Consider the following 18,672-nt stretch of genomic DNA (forward strand, 5'->3'; position numbering starts at 1 on the left):
TGGAATCGTAAAAGGATAGGAGAAGCAATCACAGTAATTAAACCATATTAGGACCACTTCTTGAACTGCACCTGACACTTACAGAATACTATTAAAAAAAAACAATGTTATAGAATTAGGTACTAAATAATATTTGATTTTAAAGAGAAAGTCTGACTCTGATCCAGTTGTAAAAATTGTGTGAATACCAACAGAAAATTTATAGCAAATAATTCATGAAACTTATAAGTTGACTGAACACTGAGATAAAATGCTGTATAGTTTAAAAGTAGTCAAATTAGTTAAATTTCTGTTTGGAGTTGAATGTAATTCAACCCCAGATATAAATTACAAATGGTTCTTACACAAGTTCTTGATAGGTTAAATATCAACAGGGCAACTTGATATGCAGGTACATCATCTTAGGTCCATCAAACTGTTTTAATTGATGTGCCTAAGGTAGATAGAGACCCATCAGATAGAAATAACATGGTGGGGGTTTTGTTAGATAGAAAAATAATTCATAAGAAATTAGAGCAAGTTAAGTTATAAAATATTAGCTACGGTTAAGCTACATCATTTATCTAAATATTTCCACAAACTAACCTCTAAATTATTCTTATATTGAGGTGAAGGTTTTAAGAAGTGCTTCTGTGAAAAATCCAAAACACACTATGAAAAAAAAAGATGTGCCTGTACAAAAAGTAACGTACTTTGTAAATGAAGATGTCTCAAATCAACAATGTTTGTAATAAAAATAAATTAACATTATTATTTACTAATTACATTTAGTAAAAATGCTTAAACTTATATATATATATATATATATCTATATATATATCTATATATATATATATATATATATATATATATATATATATATATATATATATATATATATATATATATATATATATATATATACGTATATATATATTTATATATATATATATATATATTTATAAATATATATATATATATTTATATATATATATATATATATATATATATATATATATATATATATATATATATATATATATATATATATATATATATATATATATATATATATAGAACTCTTATATGTTGTCAGAAAGTTTTTTCCATATTATGTTGGCAAAAAGTAAAAAGTAAAATGCAAGACCGGAATTTTTTTTTTAATAATTGATAGACTGCCTGCCCCAACCAAACCTTCAGTCGATGTAGCAGCACTCCTTTGCGGGTCAGGCTAAAAGATAGTAGATGTAGCAACACTTTGTTGCGAGTCAGGCTATTTGTCAGTCGATATAGCAGCACTCCCGAGCGAGTCAGGCTATAAGATAGTCTATGTAGCAACACTCCGCGCATGATTTACAGTAAAAAAAATAAATAAATAAAAACATTTTATTAAAGAAATTAAAAATAAAAACATTTTATTAAAAAAAATAAAAATAAAAACACTTGCTTATATTGTTAAAAACATTCAGAATGTTTTTTAAAACATTATGGTCAATTAAATTTGCGTTTTTGTGGTTTTTTTTAAAAAACGATTAATTTGTAATTAAATTAATGGTTTTAACTTTCTGACAACACGCAAATGTTGGACAAAAGACATAAGTAATTAAAAGTGGCATATGTGTTGGCGTAAGAATCAGTTTTTTCCTTCCGCTCTTCCCAAATGCAACAAACTATAGAACTATTTATATATATATATATATATATATATATATATATATATATATATATATATATATATATATATATATATATATATATATATATATATATATATATATATATATAGTTCTACAGATTGTTGCATTTGGGAATAGCGGAAGGAAAAAAATGATTCTTACGCCAACACATACGTCACTTTTAATTACTTTAGACTTTCGTCCAACATTTGCGTGTTGTCAGAAAGTTAAAACCATTAATTTAATTACAAATTAATCGTTTTTTAAAAAAACCACTAAAATGCAAATTTAATTGACCAGAATGTTTTAAAAAACATTCTGAATGTTTTTAATAATATAAACAATGTTTTTATTTTTATTAATAAAATATTTTTATTTTTATTTTTTTTACTGTAAATCATGCGCGGAGTGTTGCTACATCGACTGACAAATAGCCTGACTCGCAAGGGAGTGCTGCTATATCGACTGACAAATAGCCTGACTCGCAAGAGAGTGCTGCTACATCTACTATCCTTTAGCCTGACCCGCAAAGGAGTGCTGCTACATCGACTGAGGGTTTAGTTGGGGCAGGCAGTCTATCTAATAAAAAAGTCTAATAAAAAACAAAATTCCGGTCTTGCATTTTAATTTTTATTTTTGGTCGACAAAATATGGAAAAAACTTTCTGACAACATATAAGAGTTCTATATATATATATATATATATATATATATATATATATATATATATATATATATATATATATATATATATATATATATATATAAATATATATATATATATATATATATACATATATATATATATATATATATATATATATATATATATATATATATATATATATATAAATATATATATATATATATACATATACATATATATATATATATATATATATATATATATATATATATATATATATATATATATATATAGATCTATAGTTTGTTGTCTTTGGGAAGAGCGGAAGGAAAAAAGTGATTCTTACGCCAACACATACGTCACTTTTAATTACTTTTGACTTTCGTCCAACATTTTCGCGTTGGACGAAAGTCAAAACCATTAATTTAATTACAAATTAATTGTTATATAAAAAAACCACAAAAACACAAATTTAATTGACCAGAATGTTTTTAAAAACATTCTGAATGTTTTTAACAATATAAAAAATGTTTTTATTTTTATTTTTTTTAAGAAAATGTTTTTATTTTTATTTTTTTTAATAAAATGTTTTTATTTTTATTTTTTTTACTGTAAATCATGCGCGGAGTGTTGCTACATCGACTATCTTATAGCCTGACTCGCAAAGGAGTGCTGCTACATCGACTGACAAATAGCCTGACTCGCAAGGGAGTGCTGCTACATCGACTGACAAATAGCCTGACACGCAAGGGAGTGCTGTTAAATCGACTGACAAATAGCCTGACCCGCAAGGGAGTGCTGCTACATCGACTGAGGGTTTGGTTGGGGCAGGCAGTCTATCATTATTAAAAAAAAAAAATTCCGGTCTTGCATTTTAATTTTTCCTTTTTGTCAACAATATATGGAAAAAACTTTCTAACAACATGGGTTCTATATATATATATATATATATATATATATATATATATATATATATATATAATATATATATATATATATATATATATATATATATATATATATATATATATATATATATATATATATATATATATATATATATATATATATATATATATATATATATATATATATATATATATATATATATATATATATATATATATATATATATATATATATATATATATATATATATATATATATATATATATATATATATATATATATATATATATATATATATATATATATATATATATATATATATATATATATATATATATATATATATATATATATATATATATATATATATATATATATATATATATATATATATATATATATATATATATAAATAAACCACCACCGCAAAATAAAATCTTAAGTTTTTAAGTCTGTTTTAGCAAAAATGTCTTTTTTTAATTTCAAATACTCTTTAAGTGCATAAACAAAATCACTTAATGTATATACCCAAAAATTTGTTCCACTGAGTAAAATTCAAATATTTCTACCTGTCTGAAAAATAATTAAAAGACATCATTAAGTCTACTCAAGACATTCTTACATCTATTTTTTATATAGAGAGTTTATAATGTCTTTAGAAAAGATTTTGAAAAGATAAGCTATCTTATATATAAATAGGTATTTATAAAACTTCTTTAAACTTATTATGACTGTGTTACTAAATATACCAAGTGATAACAAGAGTCCAAATGTATTAACTCAATATGTTTAATAATTGCTTATAAATGTTTGCTATGTTACTTTCTATATAATTTAGAATAATAGAAGTCAAATAAATAGCAGGTTTATATATATATATATATATATATATATATATATATATATATATATATATATATATATATATATATATATATATATATATATATAGACAAATTACAAGAAACAAATTGCACTTTAATTTAAAACAAAATAATACTAAAAAATACTAAATAATGCTAAAAAATACTTTTGTACGGGAACTTTTTACGCACCCTATATATATATATATATATATATATATATATATATATAAATATTCATGGATTTTTTAAGTCAATATATATAACATCTAAAGGTAAAGATTGGTAGTTCTTTATCAAATCAGATTCTGAATCGTTAGTGGTGTACCTCAGGGTAATGTGCTAGGACCAACTTTGTTCTTATTATTTATTAATGACTTATCATCTGTAGTAAACAATCTCGAATGAACAATAAAACTTTTTGCTGATGATTTAAAGTTATACAGTTGGTATAGTGATATGAATCATAGCCACAACTTAACTATTGCTCTTGATAGAATAATTATTTGGTCAGATACTTGGCAACTGCCAATTGCCAGGAAGAAATGTTTTGCGTACAGATTAACACTTACTCTAATGCATAGTATTAGTTTTAATGACAAGTTAGATGATTTTAAAGTTTAATGACAAGTTAGATGACTTAGAATTGCAAGTTTTAAAATGTTTTAAAACTTGCAATTCTAGTATATTAGTACATGCATTTACCACTTATATAAGATCAATAATTGAATATTGCTCTCCAGTTAGGTTGCCACACCAAGCTATGTTAATAAAATCTATTGAAAAGATTCAAAAAAGCCATTTAGAGCTGCTTAGTTTGAATTCTCTGGACCTCAGATGTTTAAAACATGATTTAGTTATGTGTTTTAATATAATGTATAATTTGGTTTGCATAGATAAAAGTTCGTTTTTTAAAATTACCAATAATAAATATAACCGTGGTCATACTTATAAGATTTGAAAACAACAATGTCAACTCAACATTCACAAATATTATTTTTCTCAATGAGCTGTAAATATCTGAAATAGTCTGACATCAGAAGCTGTAAATGCAGATAACATTTGTATGTTTGAAAATAAAATAAAACCGTGCACTTCCGATAAACACTGCTTCTATATAGTAAATGAATGAATGAAGTCTTGAATGTTTGTATAATAAACTATATTTGTTCAAATGTACATTGTTTTCATACATATTTAGAGGCATATTGTCAGTGTCAATTTATTGGAACTGTACGTTTTTTACAACATGTAATTTTTAAACTTGTTCTAATAAATCTTTATCTATCTATCTAACAAAAACAATAATAAATAATTTATTTACTCTCCCAATAATATAAATATCCTAGACTAGGATTAAAAAAAAAACTCTAGGACCTATAATTTTTTACTTTTATTTTACATTACATTTTGCTGCACAATATTATTTTAATGCACATAAATTTACAATTAAGTTTATGGCAGGAGTATGAAAAAGACATTATTTTTGTCTTATTGCCAAGCTTCATGTTAAAATTTAGGATTTTTTACAAAATACTTTTCTAGAATATATTGTATAAACTGAGAATAAAATAGATGATTATAAAAATATTAAGATAAAATCATATTATTTACAGGGTGTTAGCCAGCCTGATGGCAACGCGTATAACGCGGTATTTCCAATTGTTTTAAAATTCCCAAAGGTTCATAAGATCGCAGTAAAAAAAATGTAAAAAATGCGCTTAGTACACACGACAGAAATGAATTAAGTTGATCGATTTTTTTTTAAGTGTAAAAGAGCGTCGTTATTAAAAGCAAGATTATTCATTCAAAAGTTAAAAAATCTCTCTTTTTTTTTTAATTTTTAATTGACGTCAGCTATTCTCTGAAAATAATTTCATTACATTTTTACAGTTTATCTTACGTTAAGAATGTTACAAAGATCTTTGCATAATAATGGATATTATACTTTAAAATAAGTTTTAAATAATAATTTTTAATTTAATTTTAATTTAATTTTAATTAAAAAGTTTTGAATAATAATTTTTTTATAAAAAGAATTAAATTTTTTATTAGATCAATGAATAAATCATTATTTTCATTGAATAAATTTTAAAATTCATTCATTAAAACTTCAATTGCAAACACTTGTTTTTTGTTTTTGTTTTTCTCTACTATATCAAACATAGAGAAAAAATAAAATTAAAATAATAATAATAATAGTAAGTTATTTAATATCTTATTTAAAAATGAACTTTGTGTTTATTTTTTTTTTTTAACTGAATGTTATACATTAGTTTTATATATTAAAAATAAAATGCCATACATTAAAGAGTCAATTTTTTAAAAATCTGGATCAAAATTGATGTGCTTTGATGTATTCCAAAATAAAAAAAAGTTACAATAAAAAATTAAACAAAAACTTAAAAATAAAAGTTCTTATGGAATAATTTTTTGTATAATTTTTTTATTTAACAATATGTAAAGCTAATATTGGTACCTTGTTATTATTAATATGTAAAAGTAATATGGGTACCTTGTTATTAAGTTAAAGTATGCTACTCAATATAGTACAAACTATTTAGTATATACTTATTTGTATATTTATATCTTGTTTTGACCATTTAGTACAAACTATATTTTACCAGTATACAAATAACTTGGTAAAATAATTTTTTTTGTTAGTAAAAGTTTGATTTGATGCCATAAATTGGCAAATAATGAAAAATAAATTAATTTTTTTAAAACTCCAGGTCAGGTCAGGTTATCCTGCTACTGGTAACATGTAACCCAGTACAATCTGCTTCATGTTCTGCTGTCTTGTAGGATACGCCTTTTTAGGCAAAGGCTAGGAGGTTCCAACTCCGATATAAAACACCACCTGTCTTAGGGCTCTTGGTTTTAATTTAATTTAAAAACTTTATTTTTTGTTGATGGTTACAATAGTTTTAACAAGAATAAACTAATTAAAATCAACACATTTAACAATTATAGACAATACACACTCACATGAAAATCGTTAAAAACAGTAAATAATAAATAAATTAAAAAAAAAAAAATGTCAGGATAAATAAAAATAGTAATTAAAAACGACAGATTTTACAATAACAATTTTTTGCATACCAATTTTTAATATGTTTTTTTGACACCTCAGAACTTTTAGAGGACATGGTCTTGTTATCTAGAGTGTTCCATAACGAGATGGCTCTAAATATAGTGCAACATGGTTGAGTAAAGGCTAGAGATGGTGTCTCGATAAAAATACTCATCTTAGCCAGATGCTAAATGCATCTGGCTACTTTCTCGTAGAAGGCTTCCTAGGCAAAGATTTAAGGGGAAAACGGATTCTATCTGTTGACCAGCCTCGCACCCCCTTCTTCATCTATTAGGCTGGTGCAGATGTATTTTTAATACATTGTTTCCAGTTTAGGATGTTGAATGCTGGATCTTCTTGACTCAATGCATGGGTTTTGCTAGTGTCTCTGTTTATATGACAAGGCAGCTCATTCTATTGTCTCCTAATGAGGGTACAGCTCTAAAACTCAGTTTTATGGTTCTGAGGCCAGCTGGTAGTCAGGTTTCCCGAAATCTGGGTAGCTCTCAGAGAGGCTGATTCCATCAACTGCTGAAAAATATTAAAGTATTAACACAGAGGTGTACACTAGCGGTCGCCCGATGGCAAATGCCATCCGAATCTTATGAAGGTCTACTGGAAATAATATTTTGATGCAATTTAGTCGCCCGACCGGGCGACTCGATTTTTTTATTATTATTATTATTATTATTTCAATAGTTCTATAAGCAAAATTTATACATCCAAATTTAAATAAAACCAAATTTATGCGTCCAAAATTAAAGAAGATGACTTTTATCTAACATAATAATGCAATAACGTTTTGCATATCTCGATATTAAAGTTTGTATTCCGATTTTTCTATCATTAATTAGAACAAAATAAAATTTTTCTAGAATTACATTGTTTAAACAATGAAATTCTAGTTTATGTTTAATTATTTTAAGAACTTTTTTGAGGGAGGGAAGAGGGAACGCAAAGTACCGAAACAGCTTAAACCACCAAAAAAGCAATAACGAAATTAAAAAAAACAAATCAATAACGAAAAAGGTAACCTAGAAAAAACAAAAAGAATAACGAAAAAGGTAATCTAGAAAAATTTGAGATGGTATTCGCCAGCTCGCGGGCCAATACCTTTGGCTTCCATCGCGGGGGCCAATGATTTAATTATTTAAAACAAAAATCTTTCTTATTTTTATACTTAATTAAAAAATATTTTTATACCCTTATAATATTTAAGATATAAATTTTTCAATTATGTCTGACACATTTGACGTTTATGCAAAGCTAAGGAACTAAAAGAATGAGTAATGCCTGTTTATTGCGTCTGTAAAAGCGTAAAATATTATTACGTGTATATTATTACGAATATTGTGGATGGGTAATGAGTAAATAAATTAGCCTTTTTTTTTTTAACTCATCACTATTAATTGTGTTAATTTTGATCCAACGATTATTGAAAGACTAGACAGTATAAATTCACTAATTTAAATTAATTTTAATTAAAAATTGTTTTAAATTATTTATTTTACCATAAAAAAATCATTTTTTATTTTTAACGATCTCTAAAATTTGAATAAAAATAGTCTAGACATTCATTTCCAATTGTTTATTGGTAATTGTTGCTTAATCGTTTTATTGGTAATTGTTGCTTAATCGTTTTATTGGTAATTGTTGCTTAATCGTTTTATTGGTAATTGTTGCTTAATCGTTTTATTGGTAATTGTTGCTTAATCGTTTTATTGGTAATTGTTGCTTAATCGTTTTATTGGTAATTGTTGCTTAATCGTTTTATTGGTAATTGTTGCTTAATCGTTTTATTGGTAATTGTTGCTTAATCGTTTTATTGGTAATTGTTGCTTAATCGTTTTATTGGTAATTGTTGCTTAATCGTTTTACAAGAAAAAACAAGACAAATATTTTCGACAAGCATGTATTTCCAACAATATAGGGTTGTAATTATATTGAATTATTATATTAAATTGCCAATATTGAAATATTCAAGTGTTTTCAGCATGCGTTTATTTATAAAATATTATTAATCTCTTTATGTGAATATTTTACTGAATAAGTTTTTAAACTAGACAAAACTACAACATTTACATAATAGTTTAAGCTTGTGATCTAATTGTTTTGATATTAATTGTTAGACTTAAATAAATGACCTTATTTTTATATTTCATAGTAGAAAAGTAATTCACTTTAAACGGAAATCATCTGTAAAAGCGAAAATATTATTAAGTGAGCTGGCCAATATTATCTCAAATTTTTCTAGGTTACCTTTTTCGTTATTGATTTTTTTTTATTGATTTCGTTATTGCTTTTTTTGGTGGTTTAGGCTGTTTCGGTACTTTGCGTTCCCTCCTCCCTCCCTCATCGTACATCGTAGTATTTTTTTACAAACTTATTTCTAAATTATTTTTCAAAGAAAAAAAGTTCTTAAAACAATTAAACATAAACTAGAATTTCATTGTTTAAACAATGTAATGCTAGAGAAATTTTATTTTGTTCTAATTAATGATTGAAAAATCGGAATACAAACTTTAATATCGAGATATGCAAAACGTTATTGCATTATTATGTTAGATAAAAGTCATCTTCTTTAATTTTGGACGCATAAATTTTGTTTTATTTAATTTTGGACGCATAAATTTTGTTTTATTTAAATTTGGATGCATAAATTTTGCTTAATTTAAATTTTTATTACTAAGTTCAAATATTTAATTTCCATATAATATATACTATATAGTTTTAATAAAAACACACAAATAATTTTTTAAGTAAACCATTAATTTATCAACGCATGAAGTTCAGGCTTCACTCGACCATGCGATTGTCAATCTAGAAAGATTTGAAAAAAATCCAGACTCCGGTTTTTTTCTGGGCGAAGCGCTCGTTGCATAGAATTGTCAATTCAGACAAAGTAATAGAAAACGAAGCTCAAGTTCGTATTGCAACTTCCTTTAAGGAGTCTATTTTAAAACGGTGTTCAAATGTACCGGTTGTTTTTGTAGAGGCGGACGATTTGCTAAACACGGCTAAATGGGTGGATAGCGACTTCTTTCCCACTGAAAACAACAAAAAGAAACATAAAAACATATTAGACTATAACATTAAAGTCCTTATTGAGGACGAAAGGTTATACAAACAACTTGAGCATAAACAGGTAGATGTTGGAAATATCCTATCCGAGTGGGTATCTTAAAGCAAATAATGAAAACTTGGACCATTGCAAGTTCAAAATCATTTCCGCCAATGTCATGGGCACAAATATCAATAAGTGTCAAACCAGATAGATTTAATAATCTATTTTCATTAATTGATTATTTATTATTCCATAGTTTAAGTTCGGCTGACGCGGAAAAAGGCTTCAGCGCAACGAAAAATATAAAGACAAAAGAAAGAACACGAGTATTGCATTCTTGTAAAAGAAAAATCATTTTTATAAAGACTTTGAGTTTAAATTATTTTGTTTCTAATAGAAGCGCTTATAGCAAGTCAGAAAACTAAATTCATTCTGTGCTTTTTCTGAAATTAGAAGAGCAAATTTTATCAATAGTTTACAATAATTATTTTGGTTTGGGGCCATCCATAAAGTACGTGCGCAGTAAAACCACTGATTTAGGACCCCCCTCCCCTGTACGCACCTGTATGTTTTCAACGACCACCCCTTTCTGCGTACGTACGTATTATTTATTATTTGAATATTATCTTGTTGTAAGATTCTAAGAGAAACGATAAAAACCAAGTTGCGTAATTAAAAAAAATAATACATAAAAAGTTTGCTTTTATTTAACGTCTTTTTACTACCAATCAAATTGCGTTGCAAAAAAACAAACATAAGTTTGAACAACTATCACTCGATTTCTTTTTTTCTCTCCTTAATTATGATGTAATCCTCATTAAATATAAAAAGCAGTTGAGACATTCAGAAAAAAAAAATTAAATGTTTTAAAAAAAATCGAGTTTAGGAGAGATAGTCAAGACTTTACTGAATGAGAATTACGCAAAATGCGAATTTTGTTAAAAAATAAAATTATTACTGAGAATAAAACAAGTTGAATAATTATAATTAAACATTTATAAAATAGAAAAATATACATGTTATAAATATAACTCAACCAAAATTTATTTGTATCTAAAAAATGTCAAATTAATCATCTTTTTGAAATGTCAGAATGCAATGACTTTTTTTTTTTTAAGGCCGCACCCAAAATCCAAACTTTCTCAAAAACGCTGTATGAATATTTTTCCTGGCTAACACCCTGATTTATCAGATCATACAACAAATAAATTAGATAAAACAAAAAAATATATATAATAAAAAACAAAAAAATATGATTAGTGATGTCAACAACCATTTTAATTTTTTTAATTTACAGGGTAATTTGAAATACAGGTAAATTAGAGTAGTTACATTGTTTTTTAATTTATAATTGATTTTATCTTATTCATATATTTTAAAAAAAACCAACTAGACTAGTGGCAGTCAATAAACTTTTTGCTAGTGACTAGTCAAAAAATGATTTCAATTTAAAGTTCTACTTAGCAGCAGATCTTAAGCTGCTAAACAATTGCATTTTCATAACAATTTTAATTGTGCACCCACAAACAAAAATATATATTTTAGTCTAAGTTTTATAGCATACGTGTATCTTATTCACGCCCGCGCACCCCTGTCACATGTTAATGTTTTTGATTTTTTGAAAAAATAATTAATTTTCATAAATACGTGTTTGGATTTAAGCAAGTGGTAAGCGAGAATTATAAGTTTTTGGACTGCTTGCCCTAACCAAAAACCCTTTGCACTTGCATGTACACTCCACTGCACCTGTCCCTATTTTAGTCAGTCAATGTATGCACACTCTACTGCGCCTGTCCCTATTTTTGATTTAAATTTGAATTTTTCTTTTAAATTATATAATTTTTTATTGTATATATGTATCACAAATACAACTTACGTATGTTTCGCTCTACTAAAATTGTTTTTTATACTCCGGTGTTGGTCCGGTGTAGTTCGGTGTAGTCCAGTGTGGTCCGGTGAAGTATTACTATACACCGGTTTGATCATAATATGGAGTAAAATACTGTTGGTTATATTGCGACGATTAAAAGTCAAATCGCTGAATGGAAGCTTTGTTAAAAATGGATTCTCGATATGTTGCCATCCATCAAACCACTGAGTCTTCGAAACCACTGAAATATATGAACAATAACCTCTATAAATTTCTGAATAAATATCACTTCTAAAATGAAAATAGATTAAAAATAGAATGCGGATAAAAAGGTCCATAATTTTCAAAATAAATATATCGTCTTGCGCCCACCAAATATCATTAGTCGGATATAACCATTGGAATCTTATTTGTCAAATATGATTATTAAATTCTTATTTATAGAACATAATATATTTCTTAAATAATAATGTTAGTATTAATTATTAATATTACAGAAGATATATTTATTAAATAGTATCCTAATTTAGTAACATCGCTGGGGTTGATGTCACCTTGTGCGGTAAACTTTTGGTGTCCCGCTCTAGACTTTGACAGATACGAATCCTGTCAACAATCTTTTGATCTTGTATAAAAGACAAAAGATTTTTGTGTGAATTGAAGGAATACCAGAGTTGTTAATAAAGAAAATCGAAAAATCGAAACCTGAAAACTATTAGTTAGACCATACGTAAAAATGAATTAACACAAGCATAAGCATTCTGCCATATTTTCATTTTTTTATATTTTGGTGTCACTCCTATATGTCAGGTCGTGATAGTGTCACCCGGTACGGCCGCACCCCTGCACCCCGTAGTGACAGCACTTTACTTAGTACTATCTGTACTTTGAGTCAAGTTCTTTAACAAATCTAAAAATGTCTAAAGTATCAAAAACTATAAAACACAAAAAAACATCGTCATCACCAAGTTCTCTAAATCTATCATTCACGGTTATTCTTGGTCTTCGAAGTAACTTTTCTTCTGTTGAGTCTTGTTTCTAAGTTCACCAAATCTACATGCTCTTTGTGAGACTAGTTTAAATTCAGATGTCTTATCTTGTGATCTTAGGTTATCTTCCTTTATTTTGTAAAGACTCTAACTGTTACATGCTTGGCTTGGACGTTTATATTCGTAAGAGTTCACCCATTTGTCGGGAAACTAGGTTTGAATCCACAGGCTATTTTTTTATGTGCTTTTGTTTAGCACCACTCCACTCTACCACCTTTTTCTTTGTTATATATCCTACTTATCTCAAGACTGCAGTCTTCTCGATGTTACTTTTTATCAAATTGATCATTCAGCCAATATCGTTGTTGTTGGTGACTTTACTGCTCATCACAATGAATGGCTTGGCTCTCGTGCCAGTAACTAAGCGTAAAGGCTCATTCTCAATCTCTAGCACAACTAGTCAACTTTTGAACTCGTTTTCCGCAATCCGAATCATTTACCTTCTCTACTCGACTTGATTTCTTGCTTCTGATCCTAATCAGTGCTTAGTTTCTCCACATTTACCCCATAGGTACTACTGATCTCATTCTTTCTCATTCATCAGAATCCCCCAATCACCATACCTCTTTCAACTACCTTAAAGCTGACTGGGACTATTTCGAGATTTTCTTCGTGATGGTCTTTTCTTACGTCTTCCTGCTGACACATGTGCTTCTTATGTAAAAATTTGTATTCAGGTTCGGATGGAATTTTTATTCTCTCTCAACAATTCCAAGTCAAACCTCTCTCTTCTCCATAGTTTTTTCATCTCATTGCGCTGCTGCAATTTCCAATCGTAACCATAACTACCATACCTATTCCCAAAACAATTCTCCAGAAAATAGACGTCTGTTTACTTTTGCTAGATATCATTAAAAAATTTTTTTGTCTAACGTCAAAGCCCACTAGTCTTAGGTCACAAAATCTTGTATTTCGTCTCAAAAACTAGGCTCAAAAGACTTCTGGAGAATCTTTGACATATTACGGGTAAATTTAATAATCCACCTCACTTGCGTGGTTCAGATTTTCTTAGGTCACTTAAAGACAAAACTGAACTTTCTTGCTAAGAACTTTTCATCAATCTCAACCAGCTGTTGATTATTCGATTAACAATTTATTATATCCCAGGTGTTCTGGTGATAAAAATTTAAAATAAGTAGCTATTCCGGAGAGAGTCATCCTGGATGACTACATAACGTGTAGAAGATACGTAACCGTCTACACGTTATGTAGATCTGTGTTCGAATTGCAGTCGACAATAAGAAATTAAGAAAATGCAAGCATACCATTTTTCAGCGACTGTTTGCACGATCCGATTTTTTTGTTAATATAATTGACTTCCGTATTCACAATTCTATTGGGTTCTAGGAAGACTAGTAACTTTTAATGAGGAAGCATCCCTTTCTTGATTAACTGATTAGTCCAATTGTGATTTTTAGATTTAATTTTTTGTATTTTTTAGATTTTATAATTTTTATTGTTTTTTAATACTTAAATATACTTAAAACATAGCTAACCCGTAGATTTCGAGTGATGATGATACTAGAGCATAATCTCGTATAAGGTTATTATTTTTAAATCCTAACTATTTTCAATTTTTATTAATTATGTGAAAAAACTGCAACGTTCTAATTGTAAATCTTGGTAAAGGTCTTTGCTTTTCTTAAGTTTATTCTTCCTGGGGTTACAATTAATAAGGATTTAATGTTAATACATATATATATTAATGTTAATACATATTTATTTTACAACTACACAGTATTTACAAGTAACCAATCACAGATTGTCGGTAAAGATATACATATATAAATCATAAATATAAAGTTTGAAATATACGAAGTAAATAAAAATATACTTGCATACAACTCCAAGATATGATTACAAAATAGAGTGCTCAATGTTCTTAAAAGAACAAAGCAATTTAACACTGTGTTTCATTGCGCGGATCCAGCCTTTTTTGATGTTTGATAAAGCAAACTTCCTGACATGGAACAAACTTCAAAAATTCATATGTTTATGCTAATGTTCAATAAAGATGCTTTGCAAAAAATTGCGATGATTGGAGTCTGGGAACAAAATAAACCTAAAATTTTGGCCACAACTGCCTCAAACAAGAGAGCAACAAGTTGATAAAATATTTTTTGTATTATTCTTAAACAAATTCATATTCATCGATAAATTCTAAGTTTTATAAAACAATCTCATAGCGTTCAAAAATGATGACCTTATAAAATTTGTTACCTCTTCAAATTGAGGGGGTTTAAACTTTTTTTTTTTTTGATGCTCCAAGAAGTCCTAACGGTCTTGTCACAGAGCACCGCGGAAGTGCATTTAACCAGGAAGTTTACGCCTCATTCCTTACCGTGATGCGAAAATAAGTCCAGAACTCGTTTCGAACCAGGATCTCCTGCTTTTATAGCAAGCGCTATAACCACTGCACCACGGCCACACAACACTTTCTTTATTCATAGTTTTTGAAGCCTAAGAGATTATTGTATGAAATTTAGAAATTATCGATGAGTATAAATTTATTTAAGAATAGTACATTAAAATATTTTATCAACCTGTTGCTCTCTTGTTTGGAGCAGTTGTGGCTGAAACTCCAATCATTGCAATTTTTTGCAAAGTATCCTTATTCAAAAGGAATACAAAACACTTTTCTGAACTGATCGAATGAATTGGGATCATGCTCATATTTGTGCAGCTCATTGGAGTAATGGAAGAGAACGAAAAGCGTTGTTACCCGATACTTTTATTCATAAAGGGGCCATCCATAAAGTACGTACGCAGGTATGGGGAAGGGTGGTTTCCCAAAAGCGTACCAACGCGTGCAAAGAGAGTAGGGGGTGTTAAAGACAGTGAATAAGAGGTACTATAAAAGGAGGGGATGGGAATTTTAGCCAAGATCTAATAAACATAGGAGGGAGGAGGGATGGGGGTAGAGTAGGGGTTTAATAAAAGGAGGGGGTGGGAATTTTTTTATGTTACAAAACAAATACTTTTTATAAAAAATTTCAGTTTATAAATCCAAACTTATATTTTTTACAAAATACGCATAAAACTTTTTAAATCTAGCGTGGCTTGCGCATTTTCTAACAGCTGTTTTATAATAATTTCAATTAGCCAAATTCATTTCAGAGACCTGGTCTCGAAATTAATTCGATGTAGGGAAAAAAGTAAAGATGGTTACTTTGTTATTGAAAAAATAAACTAAACAATACTGTCGCTGCTACTATTAGCTCTTAATTCATCATGATTAAAAACCTAAATGATTAAAAAGATACTTTCGAGGAACTGTGAAAGAAAATGCAAATTTACGTTTTTTAAAGCTAAAAGAAAAAAAGGAAGCCTAATAGACTATTGAATATTGTTATTAAATAGCAAACATGTATTTTTAATGAAGTATCTCTTAAAATACCGAAAATTACAACTGAATGGTCATCAAATAAGATGTTTTACGATAAGAAAATTAGTGAAAATATCGTTTACAGATATTGTGGCCATAAAAAGGAAGGGAACTGCGTCTTCCTGAAAAAGCATAAAAAATGCTACAAAGTTGCAAAATAAAATAGTTACCTGGTTAAATGTTACATGCATTAAATCTATGAGTGTAAAATTATATATTGACTATTTGAGCTCAGTTGTTTTACTTTTAGATTGATTTATTCCTAAAATAAAACATTGAAGTTGTCCTGTTAGTTCTAGTAGATTGCGTACTGGGTTTACTTTCACTTTTGTGTTTACTTTCACTTTTGTGTTTTTTAAAACACAATAATGTATAATACTAAATACAATGAAAATTATAAAAGAAAAGATTTAGGCTCTTTCTTGCACAGAACACTTACAAAGTGTAGTCATTTTTTAAAATTAACTGAGTCCTAAATAAAAAAAATGACAACTGCTATATCGGCATATTCAGAACTAAACTATTTTTAAACAGATGTATCATTGTTTAAAAATTGAAATAACACTTTTAAGAAATGGCTGTTTAGTTGTAAAATGTTTATTTTGTACAAATGAAATTGAAATTTGAACGCAAATCATTTGTCTGTCAATATTTATGTTATAAATACTCATAAAGAACTGCCTTTGTTTTATCAGATTATATTTATTTTAATACCTCATTATTTGATCCAATTATAATTCACATAGATAATACTAAAATTGAAAATATTGATTTCTATATTATTAAACTCACGGAAGATTCAAGAAGTTTCTTCAAGTATTATAATAATACTTGAAGCAACTTCTTCTAACACTTTTAAAAATAATACCAAAATTGTCACTTATCATTCGAAATAAGACTGAAAATACTGATGTACAAAGAACATATGATGGTTTAAAAAGGCATAACATATTTCTTATTAATAGATAACTTTTTAATACCGGTATTGTAAATATTGACCTTAGTAACGGCATGGCTCCAAAATGATATGGTATTAATTACATAAGCATAGAACAAAATACAAAAAAGTAGCATAATTACAGGCAACATAAAGTTACAGCTGCTTGACTATCTAATTTACTTGGTTTTTTTGGAAAACTTTCAAAGTTATGTTATATTGGAATGTTTTTTAGAATGTTTTTTACACCAGGCCTAAGCCATTTAGAAAATATTCCAAAAGGTAAATTATTTGAAAACTTCTTTCTAAAGCAAAAGTTGAAAAATACCTATACTTTATTAGCCTAATCAACAATAAATATGGTTGCAGTCCTGATAAATTAGATCTATCAAGAAGTTTGTTAGACTAGAAAACTCAAGATTGTGTTAATTGTGTTGGGCCATGAACAACAAGTAGAGAATTTTCTTCAATTTTATGTTCAATGCCAGCTACAGATTGAGTGTACAGATGCAATACATCAAACATTTTTAAATTAAACAAATTAATACCTTATTAGTAATTGTTTAAGAAACAGCAAATTCAATATATGATTAAAAGAAAATGAAAAACTGAAATTATCTTGAAATCAAGTTTTGCAATCTAATTTTGTTATGTTAAAAGTCAAATTTGACAATCTGGTTTTGTTATGTTAAATCATTAAGAAAATTTATAAAAAACTTAAAGTTTTTTGCCATTGTAATTTTTTCGAAATAAAAGCAGTTTTAACATTTTGAAAATTTTATTTTTGAATTTGTATATATAAAGGGTTCCTTTTAAAATTTTTATAACCATAATTTTCTCTTTGCTAAATTTTATTTTTGTTTCTTCATATCACTTTGTTTTTATGATTGATTCAAATTTTATTTTCGCTAGTCTGTATATTTTTGCATCTTCTTTTTTATTATTTAACTGAAATAATAATGTCTGGCAAATTATTTGTATTTCTGGCAAATTATTTGCATTAAATCTCTCTTTTTATAAACTTGTTTTAAACAACTTCATATAGGTTTTTCGTACACTTTCTGATCTTGGTAAACGATAGTATTTGAGCAGACCATTCGAATCTTTTGATTTAAAATTTTTATAAAGCATAAAGCAGAAGCACAATACAATTAAAGCGTTTTAAAAATCTAACCAGAAAAAGTATAAATATTAAGATGTGGAACCCTTGTTGATACTTTAT

The 18,672-nt window shown here is 27.1% G+C and overlaps 1 protein-coding gene across 1 annotated transcript in view; it reads right to left on the reverse strand.

Moving 5' to 3' along the window:
• LOC105843820 (protein TEX261) overlaps positions 1–16,812 on the reverse strand; it is a 62,209-nt gene extending 45,397 nt beyond the window's left edge. The window contains exons 1-2 of the mRNA XM_065794064.1: positions 16,684–16,812; positions 12,086–12,320 (exon numbers count right to left, since the gene is read on the reverse strand). The gene's annotated coding sequence lies outside the window, so the exon portion shown is untranslated. The remainder of the gene's footprint in view (positions 1–12,085; positions 12,321–16,683) is intronic.
• Positions 16,813–18,672: the final 1,860 nt, after the last annotated feature.

This window comes from Hydra vulgaris, chromosome 03 (genome assembly GCF_038396675.1).
Source record: "Hydra vulgaris chromosome 03, alternate assembly HydraT2T_AEP".
NCBI classification, from domain to species: domain Eukaryota; kingdom Metazoa; phylum Cnidaria; class Hydrozoa; order Anthoathecata; family Hydridae; genus Hydra; species Hydra vulgaris.